The 12807-nt window shown below is 36.9% G+C and overlaps 1 non-coding gene across 1 annotated transcript; it reads left to right on the forward strand.

The window, feature by feature from the left end:
- The first annotated feature begins 4201 nt into the window (after window positions 1-4201).
- Window positions 4202-4279, forward strand: TRNAA-UGC (transfer RNA alanine (anticodon UGC)). The gene has a single exon. It is a non-coding gene; the product is annotated as a tRNA-Ala (tRNA).
- Window positions 4280-12807: the final 8528 nt, after the last annotated feature.

Here is a 12807-nt window from a genome sequence, read left to right on the forward strand (position 1 = left end):
GCAACACTGATTCTTTTCACTCCTGTGGAAACCACTCTTGCACATGAAGGAGTCAAACTTCTTGTACCATTGTCTCGGAGTCAAACTTCTTGTACCATTGTCTCGGTGCTTGTTTTAGTCCATACAAGCTCTGATAGAGCTTACACACCATGTGCTCCTTGCCTGGAGTTGCAAACCCTTCTGGTTTTTGCATATAGATCTCCTTATCTAGATCTCCATGTAAAAACGCCGTTTTTACATCCATTTGCTCAAGGTGCAAATTCTCCGATGCAACAATACTCAGCAGAATTCGGATAGTAGTTAATTTCACAACTGAAGAAAAGATCTCAGCATAATCAATGCCTTTTCTTTGTGAATATCCTTTAACTACTAACTGAGCCTTAAACCTCCTTCTGCCATCTGGTTCAACCTTGTTTTTGAACACCCATTTGTTCAACAGAGCTCTCTTTCCTGTAGGCAACTCAGTCAGCACCCACGTATTATTTCTTTCAAGTGAGCTCATCTCATCATCCATGGCTTCCTCCCACTTGGTTGAATCTTCCACTTGTAGGGCCTCATCAAAGAACTCTGGTTCTCCTTCGTCAGTCAGCAACAGATAATGTAATGAGGTTGAATATCTATCTGGTGCTTTGATAGTTCTGGATGATCTCCTCAACACCTGCTCAGGTGCAACTTGCTCCACGTCTTGTTCTTCAGCAATAGGATTAGAAGTTTCTTGAGCTTCTGTTGTACCATCACTGTGTGAATTTTCTTGCCACTCAAGTTCAACTCCCACTTGCTTCGTAGTCTCAGAGTTTATCTTCTCTCTGTCCTTGTACATGACATTTTCATCAAAGGTCACATCACAGTGTCTTAGAATTTTCATATTTTTCTCATCCCAAAACCTGTACCCGAACATGTGAGAGCCATAGCCTATGAAGTAGCATTTCACAGCCTTAACATCAAGCTTATCTCTCTTCTCTGGATCAACATGAACATACGCAGTACAACCAAAGGTTCTCAAGTGAGAGTACTTGAGTTCTTTTCCTGTCCATACTTCTTCGGGCAATTTGAACTTCAAGGGTACTGACGGCCCTCTATTAATCAAATATGCTGCTGTGTTCACAGCATCAGCCCAGAATGTCTTTGGCAGTCCAGAATGAATCCTCATGCTTCTTGCTCGCTCATTCAATGTTTTGTTCATTCTTTCTGCAATACCATTTTGTCTTGCCTTACCGGGAATTGTTCTTATTAATCTAATTCTCTCAGCTGCACAAAATGTTATAAACTCTGATTTGTTGTACTCTCCTTCATTGTCAGACCTCAGGCATTTGATCTTCAAGCCGGTCTGATTTTCAACTTCAGCTTTTCACTTCTTGAAGGTGGTAAACACATCTGACTTGTGTTTCAGAAAGTAAACCCATACCTTCCTGCTGAAGTCATCGATGAAGGTGACGTAGTACCTTGATCCACCAAGTGATGAAACTGGAGATGGTCCCCAGACGTCTGTATGGACCATTTCCAACCGCACTTTCTTCGGTTCTCTGGCAGCCTTTGTGAAACTAACTCGTTTCTGTTTGCCCATAACACAGCTCTCACAAAGACCCATATCAACAGATTTTAAGCCTTCTAAAGCTCCTTTCGTAGTCAGCATCTTCATTCCTTTGACGCTCATATGTCCAAGTCTATTGTGTCATAGACTTGAATTGGAAGCACTCTAAGCAGCAGCAGTCATGTTTATACACTCTGCAGTAGTGTATAAGGTTCCGGATTTTGTGCCACGTGCAACAACCATGGCGTCCTTCACAATCTTCCTGGAACTCTTTCCAAACTCTGCTGCATAGCCTGTGCTATCCAACTGACCAATAGAGATCAGGTTCTTCTTGAGACCAGGAATGTATCTGACATCTTGTAATGTCCACTGATTTCCTGCTGGAGTTTGTATGGAGACATCTCTCTTTCCTTCAATCTCCAAGGTTTTGTTGTCGGCAAGATACACCTTCCCGAAATTTCCTGATTTGAAATTTCGAAACAATTTCTTACTTGGAGACGAATGGAACGATGCACCTGAATCCAAAATTCAGGATTCAGCTGGGCTGTCCACACTAAGGATTAAAACGTCCTCAGCATCTTCTGTTGTATATATAGAATCATCATCATCTTCAGATTTATGATTCTGCTTCTTCTTCAGTTTTGTACAATCTGTCCGAAAGTGTTCTTTTCCCCCACAGCTCCAACACGTTACGTTGGGTTTGTTTGGAGATTTTCCCAGGTTCTTTGATTTTGAATGCCCATGTTTGTTTGAGCTCTTTGATTTGCTTCTTCCCCTTCGATCAATACTGAGAGCATTGCCTGATGAATCTCCAGTTTTCCATTTGCGAATACTTTCGTTGAGAACTACATCTTGAATTTCATCAAATTTCAGTTTATCAGATCCTCTAGAACTGCTGATTGCGGCAACAACAGTATCCCATGACTCGGGTAAGGATGACATCAAAATCAACGCTTTAATTTCATCTTCGAAATTAATTTCCACCGAACCCAGTTGACTTATGATCATATTGAATTCATTTATATGATCAGCAACACGTCCACCTTCTGACATCTGTAGATTGAACAATCTACGCATCAATTACACCTTGTTCCTAGCCGACGGTTTTTCATTCATATTTGACAGCGCCTTCATCAGATCTGACGTTGTCTTCTCCTTGATGATGTTAAACGTCACGTTTCTGGATAGCGTCAACCGGATCATCCCTAAGGCTTGTCAATCCTTGAGCTTCCACTGTTCCGTGGTCATGGTATCCGACTTCACCCCCAATAGAGATTTGTGAAGATCTTTCTGGTACAGATAATCTTCAATCTGCATCTTCCAGAAACCGAAATCGGATCCATCGAACTTCTCAATTCCAATCTTTGAACTTTCCATCTTCACAGATCGTGGTGAATTTCGCCTAGCTCTGATACCAGTTGTTAGGATCGCACAACAGTGCACACGCTCGATCTAGATGAACACAAAGAATGGGATAGTGAAAATTGCAAGGAGAACTTTGGCTAAAAGGATTTTATTTATTTATTTTTTTTATTGATGACTCCAGGTATGTACAACAAGAGAGTACAGAGAATAGAAAGTACATTTTCAAAGCTCTACTCGACGAGATATATATATGGTTTAGTTTACTATATATAGCTTTACCAGATTTAGTCATTTACTATATATAGCTATTTACCATATATAGCTTTACCGGATATAGCTTTACCATATATAGCTTTACTATATATAACTTTACCAAATATAGCTTTACCGGATATAACCGTTGACCAAGCTATAAATAAGGAGCAGGCTCCATAACCTAACAATCTAGATCATGAACCAAAGGTAAATTTCCTTATGTGCATTATGGTCATTTTACACCGTTACTTGGTTTAGCTAATTAACTTTATCCAAGACCACAAAATTTCATATAAATTCCTAACATGTCATATTATGCTCAGTATTAAAAATTCATAGTCAGCGGAGTTCATTTACTGATTTATTTTAACATTACTTAAATCTCGAACAATTTGATCGGTTCAGAGACTTAACTCATTGATCTTGATGTTTTTCTTTCACATACCTTTAATTCATCTTGGTTTAAACTTTATACAAAGATCCAAGCAATTTCTACAAGTACTTCTTAAGATGAGTCCAAATTGACTACTTACTTCGTCATAGACGTTCGGGACCTTTATTCTAATGAAGAGGGTATTGCTCATATGGTAGAGCGATCGCTTCGCATGCGAGAGACACATGGTTCAATTCCCTAGGTTTAATACAAAGTTTCATAGCATTTGGAGGTCATTTAGATAATGAACCAAAGGTAAATTTCCTTTAGTGCATTATGGTCATTTTACGCCGTTACTTGGTTTAGCTAATTAACCTTATCCAATGACCATAAAATTTCATATAAACTCTTAACATATCATATTATGCTCAATATTAAAAATAAATAGGCAGCGAAATTCATTTAGTGGAGTATTTTAACGTTACTTAAATCAGAAGCAATTTGATCATTTTGGAGCTTTAACTCACCGTTCATGGTGTTTTTCTTTCATATTCGTTTAATTCATACTTTTTTTAAGGTTTATACAAAGATAGATGTAATTCTACAAGTATTTATTATGAAGAGCCCAAAATGGCTACTTACTTCCTCATGGACGTTCGAGACCTTTATTTTATAAAGGGGGTGTAGCTCATATGGTAGAGCGCTCGCTTTGCATGCGAGAGGCACAGGGTTCAATTCAATTCCCTGCACCTCCATAATAATAAATTTATTTTATACATACATAAGTAATTATCATTTTTTTTAAAAACAAAAGGGCAAGTACTTAGCCACACTCTCAATTTTCTTGTTCGTTCTTGTTCTAAGTACTTACACCCTTTAGTTCATTTTTTTTTTTTAAACAAAAGGGCAAGTACTTAGCCACACTCTCTCTTTTCTTGTTCGTTCTTGTTGTAAGTACTTACACCCTTTAGTTCTGTTCTTGATAAATTTTTCATGAGAAATAAAACATAGTTTGAACCTTACGATAAATTTATTTACGGTAAATTTCCTTAGGGGCAATGTAGTCATTTTACATCGTTGCTTGGTTTAGCTAATTAACCTAATCCAATACCCACCAAATTTCATATATAATCTTAACATGCCAAATTTTATGATATGATTGACATGCAAAACGATGAGCTAGCATGAAATACAACCTCGACATATGCATGAAAGATATGATAAACGATATGAAAAATAATATGATATGAAGGAAGATTCTAGTTGTGCATTAAATGATAATGAAAATGAAAAAATGTTGGGACCTCATGCATTATTGTGCGCTCATGCATCGGGGGATACCCCTTCTTCTTCAATATATTATGGACGCGTATGCTACTAGGTAGGGGAACGCTCATTATGTTTATCATAATACTGGGTCACTATTCCTAACGAGTGTCTTGCATCAACAGCTACCACAGAATGCTCGCCCGACTAGAAAGAGGACTAGGAGATGTGCAAATCGATTGGTGGGTCCATACTCACATGTGTGAACCGTGTGTAAAAAAATTAAGCACACATCCAAATTGTCGGTTAGGATAGCCGCCATAAGAAAATAGACTCTTATGATAGGTCTCATTTATGAAATTGTATGAGTTTGCATTTAACCTCAATAGTGGGTCACTTACGAAGTATTTCTTAAAATACTTAAGTCAAATGCTACTTCTATTTAAGGTAAAGGCAAGGCATCACTGTACCAATGATGATGACATCGCAATTCGAGACCATGACACATGCATAGGGTAGATGCATTTATTTTCTTAGCCTTAGGCTAGAATATGAGGTTTTTAATTTAAATATTTATTTATTTTATTTAGTCTTTCATTGTGTCGTTTTAAACATGTTTTCGAATACGTAAGTCCATGACAGTGTTTTAAGATAGAGTTTACGTTTTATGAAGAAGTTTAAATGCTAATTTATGCATAGAAATGATTATGAGATGATGGTAACAACTCTAGCTAAGTAGAAATCTAGGGTCGTTACAATTTCCTAAATCGGAGAAAGTGCAAAAATGTCTAATTCCTATCGGGTTGACTTTGATTTTTTCTCTCATTTTATTTTATATTTTCTTTGGTCCCGGTGTATTATTTTAAACATTTTTCTCTTCTACCACATCCTGAAATTCAACTAAAGTCTTTAATAAAATTATTATATTTAATAATAAAAAGGAAAAGTAGGAGAATTTGTACCTATCTAATTTGAGTATAGCTTATTTGGTAAAGGTTTTTTTTGATGTGAGAGGCATCAAGGTACAATTGGAACACCCAAGGCATAGGGTTTATACTCACTTTTTTTTTTTTTTTTTTTTTTTTTTTTTTTTTTTTTTTTTAATATTTATTATTATTATTATTTTAAGACCTAGAACAGTATAAGTTACGTAAATAGGGTGTACTTACTTTACATGGTTCATTCCCTCCACCACTTACCTAAAAAGAGTAAACTTAACTAGAGTTGCTATCAATTTCATAACATAATCATTTTTATGCAGAAATAACGTAATCAAAACAATGTCATAGACTTACGTGTTCGAAAATATCTTTAAAATGATACAGCAATAAACTATAGGCTAGAATAAGACGTTTTTAAGTCTAAGAAAATAAATGCGACTACCTTATGCATGTAAAATGATCTCGAGTTGCGATGTCGTCGTTAGTAGTACAGGGATGACTTGCCTTTACCTGAAACAAGCAGGTGGCTTGAGTATTTTAAGAAATATTTAGTAAGTGACCCATTTGTTGAGGTTAAATGCAAACACAGAATCATGAATGGGACCTATCATATCAGTCTATTTTTCTACGGCGACTATCCTAAGCGTGGAATTGGATGTGTACATAATTTTCCAACACATGGTTTATATGTGCGAATATGGACCCACCAATATGTTCGCTTACCTCCTAGGCCTTTTTTTGATCGGGCGAGCATTCTCTAGTAGTTGTTGATGCTAGACACCCATTAGGAATAGTGACCGTCATGGTAGCATTATGGTAAACATAATGATTTTTTTCCTGCCTTGTACTATATGCGTCCATACTATCGTAAAAGGAGAAGGGGTATCCTCCGATGCATGAACACACAATAATGCATGAGGTCACAACATTTTTTTCATTTTCATTATCATGTACTACAACCCCGTTCACTCAAGCTTTCCTCTCCAAATACTGTAATGGTAGCAAGTGTATGCTCATCATGACTTAGATCCTTTCTCAACTGTACTGCTAACACCATTTTCATCCCTCTAGGCTAATGGGTGTTTTTCTGGATAATTATCGGGTTCGACCCCGTTATTACCAAGCTTTTTGCTAGGGGCATGGGAATAACTTTGTGTTCTAGTAGGAAGTTCGTCCTTAACACGATGTCGAATTCGTCCATCTTGACTATCGCAAAGTCAGTTCGTCCAATCAAAGTCCCCAACTTAATGAGAGTTCTTTTCGCAACTCCTAAGACGGGTAAAGCTGTCAAATTGATGATCTTCATCTTTCCTACATCTTGATGCCAAAGGATATTCAATCATTTTGCTTTGGTCTTCGTCATGGAGTTGTGGGTGGCTCTAGAGTCGCCAGTAGTGTTTCTGGTCACTCTATGGTTAACTCAGACCTCAACATACATAAAACTGCAATCCATTAGCTCTGTTGTCTCTTCCACTCTCTTCTGAAAAGGTAGACAGTATGTACCTCCCATCCCCAAGTTGCTGATATTTTCACAAAAAGTGTTTCTAGACCTCTTTTTGAACTGTTCAGATCCAAGTTTTACGTTCGTTTAAGTTCAATGATCAACTTGTAGGGTGGTCTTAAGGATATTTAGCCTTGAATTATGATTTATAATATGTATCATATTTGACCGTTTATTATAAGTAAATATACTGTATGATACTTTACTCTCACTAAGCTATAAATATCGGTTGAATCCCTATCATTTGAAATTTTTTGGGAAGGATTTTTGACCGAAAATAACTGAAATGGCTAGGATCAGGCGACACTTGTCTACTTTAAACCATATTTTTTCCTCTTTCTTCTTCTCTCTCTCTTTCTTTTACCTTCTTTCATTAATTCCGGTTTATGTTACTTTCATGTACCTAATTAACAAAGCGGCACCAAAATGACCAAAATAACCCTCAACCCTTGAGGGTTGACTTTGAATTTTCTTTCATTTTTCTACCATTTTTAGTTATAGAAGATTTTCTAAGAATTTTTCTCTTCTACCTCATTTTAAAATTTTGCTTCTAAGATTCTAAAAAAATTTCTTAAATTAATATTTTAAACTAGAAATTTGCTCGTGTTGAGACTTGTGTGTCACAATATCTCAATGCTAAACTAGTGTCAAGCTCAACGCCCCTTAAGGTGTCACGGTGCAAAAAAGCATGTGTCTATGTCTTGATGCTACCCAAAAATTTCTATAGTATTCACACATGTTTGGATAGCACCTTGATAGTGCACATATTTTTCCTATATATTCTTCTTTTTATAGTCTAACTGAGGGAGACAAATTTCACAAGAAAATTGGTATTTTTGATTTATAAATCTTTTTTAAAAACTAGAAAACCTTTCGATACCATGAAAGAATTTTCAAGCTCGTGATTTAGGAGAGCGCACATGACTGAAAATCAACACACGACATTAGTTCTCTCTTTCTCTTCTATTTTACCGTTTTTGTTATGTGTCTTACGTTTTCGTTAATATCATGTTTGTTATTGAAAACTAGACAACATGTTGGTTTCATAACCCTGCATGAGAGTCTAACATGCTAAATCAGTTTCCTAATGTCAAGGATTTCATTTTAAAGGTTTCGAAAATTAGACTGCGACTATAAATCAAAACAAAATCTGATTGTAACTTAGTGTTGTTCAAGTTTATTACAAATGAGAACGAGTTTGGGTTATATTTATAAACAAATATCAAAAGATCAATATGATGTAAGAAATTATCAAAACGCCCCTATGATGAGATTTGTTATGAATGTTGTTTTACGTGCTTTTCATTGTGTTAGAGAGAAAGATAGGCTATTGTGATGTGTGCTATAGGGGATTGATGAATGTTATCTCCCCATTGAGCTTGTTTGCTTGTATGTTTGCATGATACAATATGTGTTAGCTCCCGGTGTTTGACTATGTGTTCTCTCTGTAGAACATATTTATCTGCACAAAACTAGGGGTTTAGAGTTAGGTTGACTAGATGATGACTTGGGTCAGGTTGCCTCCAATAGACTAAGCACTTTAGGATCGTGAGCGACGGCCGGAGGATCTAGACCCTAGTGCTTCAAGACTAAGAAATATTCAAGGAGTCAAAATAGAACAACCTAGAGCTAGAAGACCGTGTTAAGCTACCAGCCACCTTAGGAACCCAATAGACCTTTTCAACTCCCAGATATGACCAGGGTGTAGTTCAAATTATGGATTATGCAATTAAGTGATCGATAGGTGTAACTACCTAGAAAAGCATGCATGAGAGAACTCAGTTAAGATTAGGGCGCTATAGCTAGCGCGACTTACACGTTGACCAAGTTCAAAATGTGTTCCATTAGACCCTACACCCCAGTATCATTAGTGGCGATTATCGGTCCCTAAGAATCTCGTAGGCCTCCACATCCTAGAAACGAGAGATAGGTTTAAACTACCTAGAAGTCCCTAAGAACCTCGTCCGCCTCCACGACAACCAATAATGATCAACGTAGCTCATTAGGCTATAGCAATGTGAACAGTCTCACATGTCTGTCCACTACCCTTTCCACTTCAGTATCGTATTGTCGAGACTCTACTTCGGGTTCCATACCATGGATCTAGGCGTTGCTTGTTAGGTTCATGCGACATGTGCCCCAACCTAGTGTAAATGACCAAGGGTCTCCTAAAACAGGACCCTTGTACTGTTGTTGGGTTTTATGTCCTAAAACTCATAGTTTGTAAACAAAAACATATTCTATTTTCAATAAAGTTATTATTGTTCTTTATTCAATAAAGATTGTTATTGAATAAAGTGAACTTTACGATCATTAATCTAAATCCAATAAACAAAGAACACTCTGGTTATAGTATGATCACTTGAACTATATGTAGAGACATGAGAGTGGATCAAGTTCAAGTATATAGTCAAAATGATCTATAGTATAAGGATAAGGCTGAGTACCTTATTCTGGGGACACTATGGATGCGGCCCACTTTTGTATATGATATAAACAATGTGATCACTAAATTGTACATGTGGAGACATGTGAGTGGGGGCGTCCTATGCAATGAGTATTGCATAAGATCGAACCATGAAGAAAACCACTCTCACTTTATAATGTCGTTTATTGTTGAGACTGATTTTCTTTTCATTCGATAACCTAGGTAACTCGGTTTTAATCCTAAGCTAACCATGAACTCCTTTTTATTCGGAATTATCCTTAGATTTGCATGGGTGAGAGTGGCTCTAGTTCGCCGACTCAATAGGCCTCCCATTTCAGGGGTAAGACTGGGTAAATGGCTGGGGACGTGGGGTGCAAGATGGAATTCGCTCCTACCCACTATTAGGGATAGAAGAGAGGTAGTTCCCTTAAGCATTGACTCCAGGTCTTGAACAAGGGGCCCCACCCTCTCATTGGCCTGAGAGGGATTCGGTTTACTAGTTGGACCACAAACCAATTGTTCATTAGATGATCAGTGAGACATAAGGAACAAGAAGTAACTTCAGGGGTTAAATGATAAATTGACCCAGCTCTAGTTACGAACAACCTGTGAAGGATCGACTTACTAATCATGGTTATATCAAATGGACAGAAATATATCTATAGTGAGGGGAGTGCAACTACTAGGCTATAGTGAAGTGTCCTAGTAGTTAACGAATGTTGGTTAACTAGGTTAATGAGTTTAACCGGTTAATCTTGGATCGTTGGTGCCCATGATCTATAGGTCCATTAGGTCCCTCTGCTAGCTCATATCGGACTAAACCATAGAACAGTGTGACGAGTGAGTTCGAAGTGTTCGAATTCAAATTAGGGAATATGCGCTACATATATACGATATATTTAACCGCATTTTTGTTTTATTTACGAATTAAACAAAAAGAGAGAATCTGAAATATTTAAATAAGATTTAAATATCTTAATCAATTATGTGTCGGAATTGATTGGGATTGGCATTTGAATTAATATTAAATATTAATTAAATAGTTTAATTAATCATTTAATGTTACTTTAATTTGAAATTAATTATTCAAATTAATTGTTGAATTAAAATGAAGAAAGTCAATATGTTGACTTCATTTAATGGAAAAGTACATGTTAGTGAAATTTTGAAGTGTCAAAATTTGGTTTAACAAAACTTGCATGCTTGCCAAATAAACCCCACAGGTTTGAGTGGAATTTTAAGTGATAAATTTGGTTAACTCAAACATGCATGCTTGACACATAATCCCAAACATTTGAGTGGAATTTTGAGTGTCAAAATTTGGTGAACTCAAATTTGCATGAACATGCAAACATGACTCTTTAAATAGAGTGATCATGGTACATGGAAGGTCTTCTTCTTCTTGGTGAAAAACCATAGAAAAAACCTCTCACAAACACTCTCTTCATATATACAAAATCCCTCCCAAGTTTAGTCACTCACCGAATTCCACAATCCCGTTCTAAGGTCGGAGGATAGTGGAGAAGACACTAGTGGTGGTTCGAAAACGGTTCGTAAGGAAAAAGAAGTTTGAACTACAAAAGATTAGTATTTAAACTCATTAAGTTTTAATAGTTATGAACATGCTAGTTATTTACTATAATTGATGTTCTAAAAGTGCCTAAGATCCAAAGCTTCCGCATGTGTTATATTAACACCATCAACTGTAAACCCGACCCTGAGCGTAGGTTAACCTAGTAGCTAACCGGCACACAGGGGATCGCTGCCCCCAAACTTTGAAGACTTTATGGTCCCGTGGGAGAGTTGTCAGGTAACCCCCTTGGATAATGCTCAAATTGTTGTTCAGATTCAGATCCAGCTATACTGTCTTGCAACTTATGAGTTCCCGCCTCAACCTAGAACATGGATCATCCACTACATAAGCAAGACAAGCCACTTGAGTAGTAGAAAAGAAGAACGAAAAAATCGCACAGACCCTTATGTGTATGCTTCAGTTCAGAGTCCTACTCGAAAGTTGGGGTACCCAATTGCTTAGAGAGCATTGAAACCTAAGCTCAAACTTCCTAGAGCAAAGAGTAAAGCCCGTGATACTTACTAAGTTAAGGATGCATTGAGAGCCTACAAGTAGGTTGGTTATTGAGTATTATTATACTCACCCCTTTCTCTTTTCTTTTCCAGGTGTTTACAGGCTGTTGCTCGAGGGGAATGAGCGTTCACGAGTTGTGTGGTCATAGTGGGGGGTTGTTCTAGAGTGCTAGCCCGTTTTTACATTTTTTAGGCTTTTATATTTTTGTTTTATAATGGATTCCTCGTACGAAACTTCGTCTTGTAATTAGACTTAATTTTTTATTTAATTTTGGTGTTCACTTTTCTTTTAATTTAAATTTTAGTGGATTTTATTATTTTATTATTTTTTTAATTATTTTCGCTTTCGTCTTTTTAGTCTGTATTCGAGTCTCACATGCTAGAGCTCTCACTTTGCATGCAAGAGGTACCATAGGTATGATTATCTACTTAGTAAGTAGCCTACCACACTCTTTTTTTTCCTTGTTCTTGTTGTAAGTACTTACGTGGACTTTGGTCCTTGAATTCTGAGATGTCAATCTTAGTTCTGATTTAAGGGTCTAAGTACTATTTTTCTTAGTTTGTAAGTGTACTTAGACGGACTTTGGTCCATGGATTCTAAGATCTCAACCTTTTTTTTCCTTGGTGCATGCAAGAGGAACAAGGTTCAATTCTTTTCTGATCTAAGGGTCTGGGTACTTTTTTTTTCTGCTTCTTATCTACAAAACTTGGATCTTGATCCTTGTTCAGTCCTTGATCGTTGTCTTGTTCTCCAAGACACTCCCCTAGTATTTATGGCACTAGTCATGAACCTGACATCCTGTGTGTCATGAACCTGACATCCTGTGTGTCATGAACCTGACATCTTGTGTCCAAGGCTTCATACGTTCAAAGCGATAGTGTTAACCTACGTCCAAGATTTCATACATTTCGAGTAACAAAGTTTGAACCTAGGTCATGGGTTCATGCATTCCAAGCGACATAGTCTGTACTTGAATCTAGGTTTAATAAAAAGTTCCATAGTATTTGGAGGTCCTCTAGAACATGAACCAAAGTTAAATTTACTTATGTGCATTACGGTTC

This window comes from Cucurbita pepo, chromosome 6 (assembly GCF_057944985.1).
Source record: "Cucurbita pepo subsp. pepo isolate OVF chromosome 6, ASM5794498v1, whole genome shotgun sequence".
Lineage (NCBI taxonomy): Eukaryota > Viridiplantae > Streptophyta > Magnoliopsida > Cucurbitales > Cucurbitaceae > Cucurbita > Cucurbita pepo.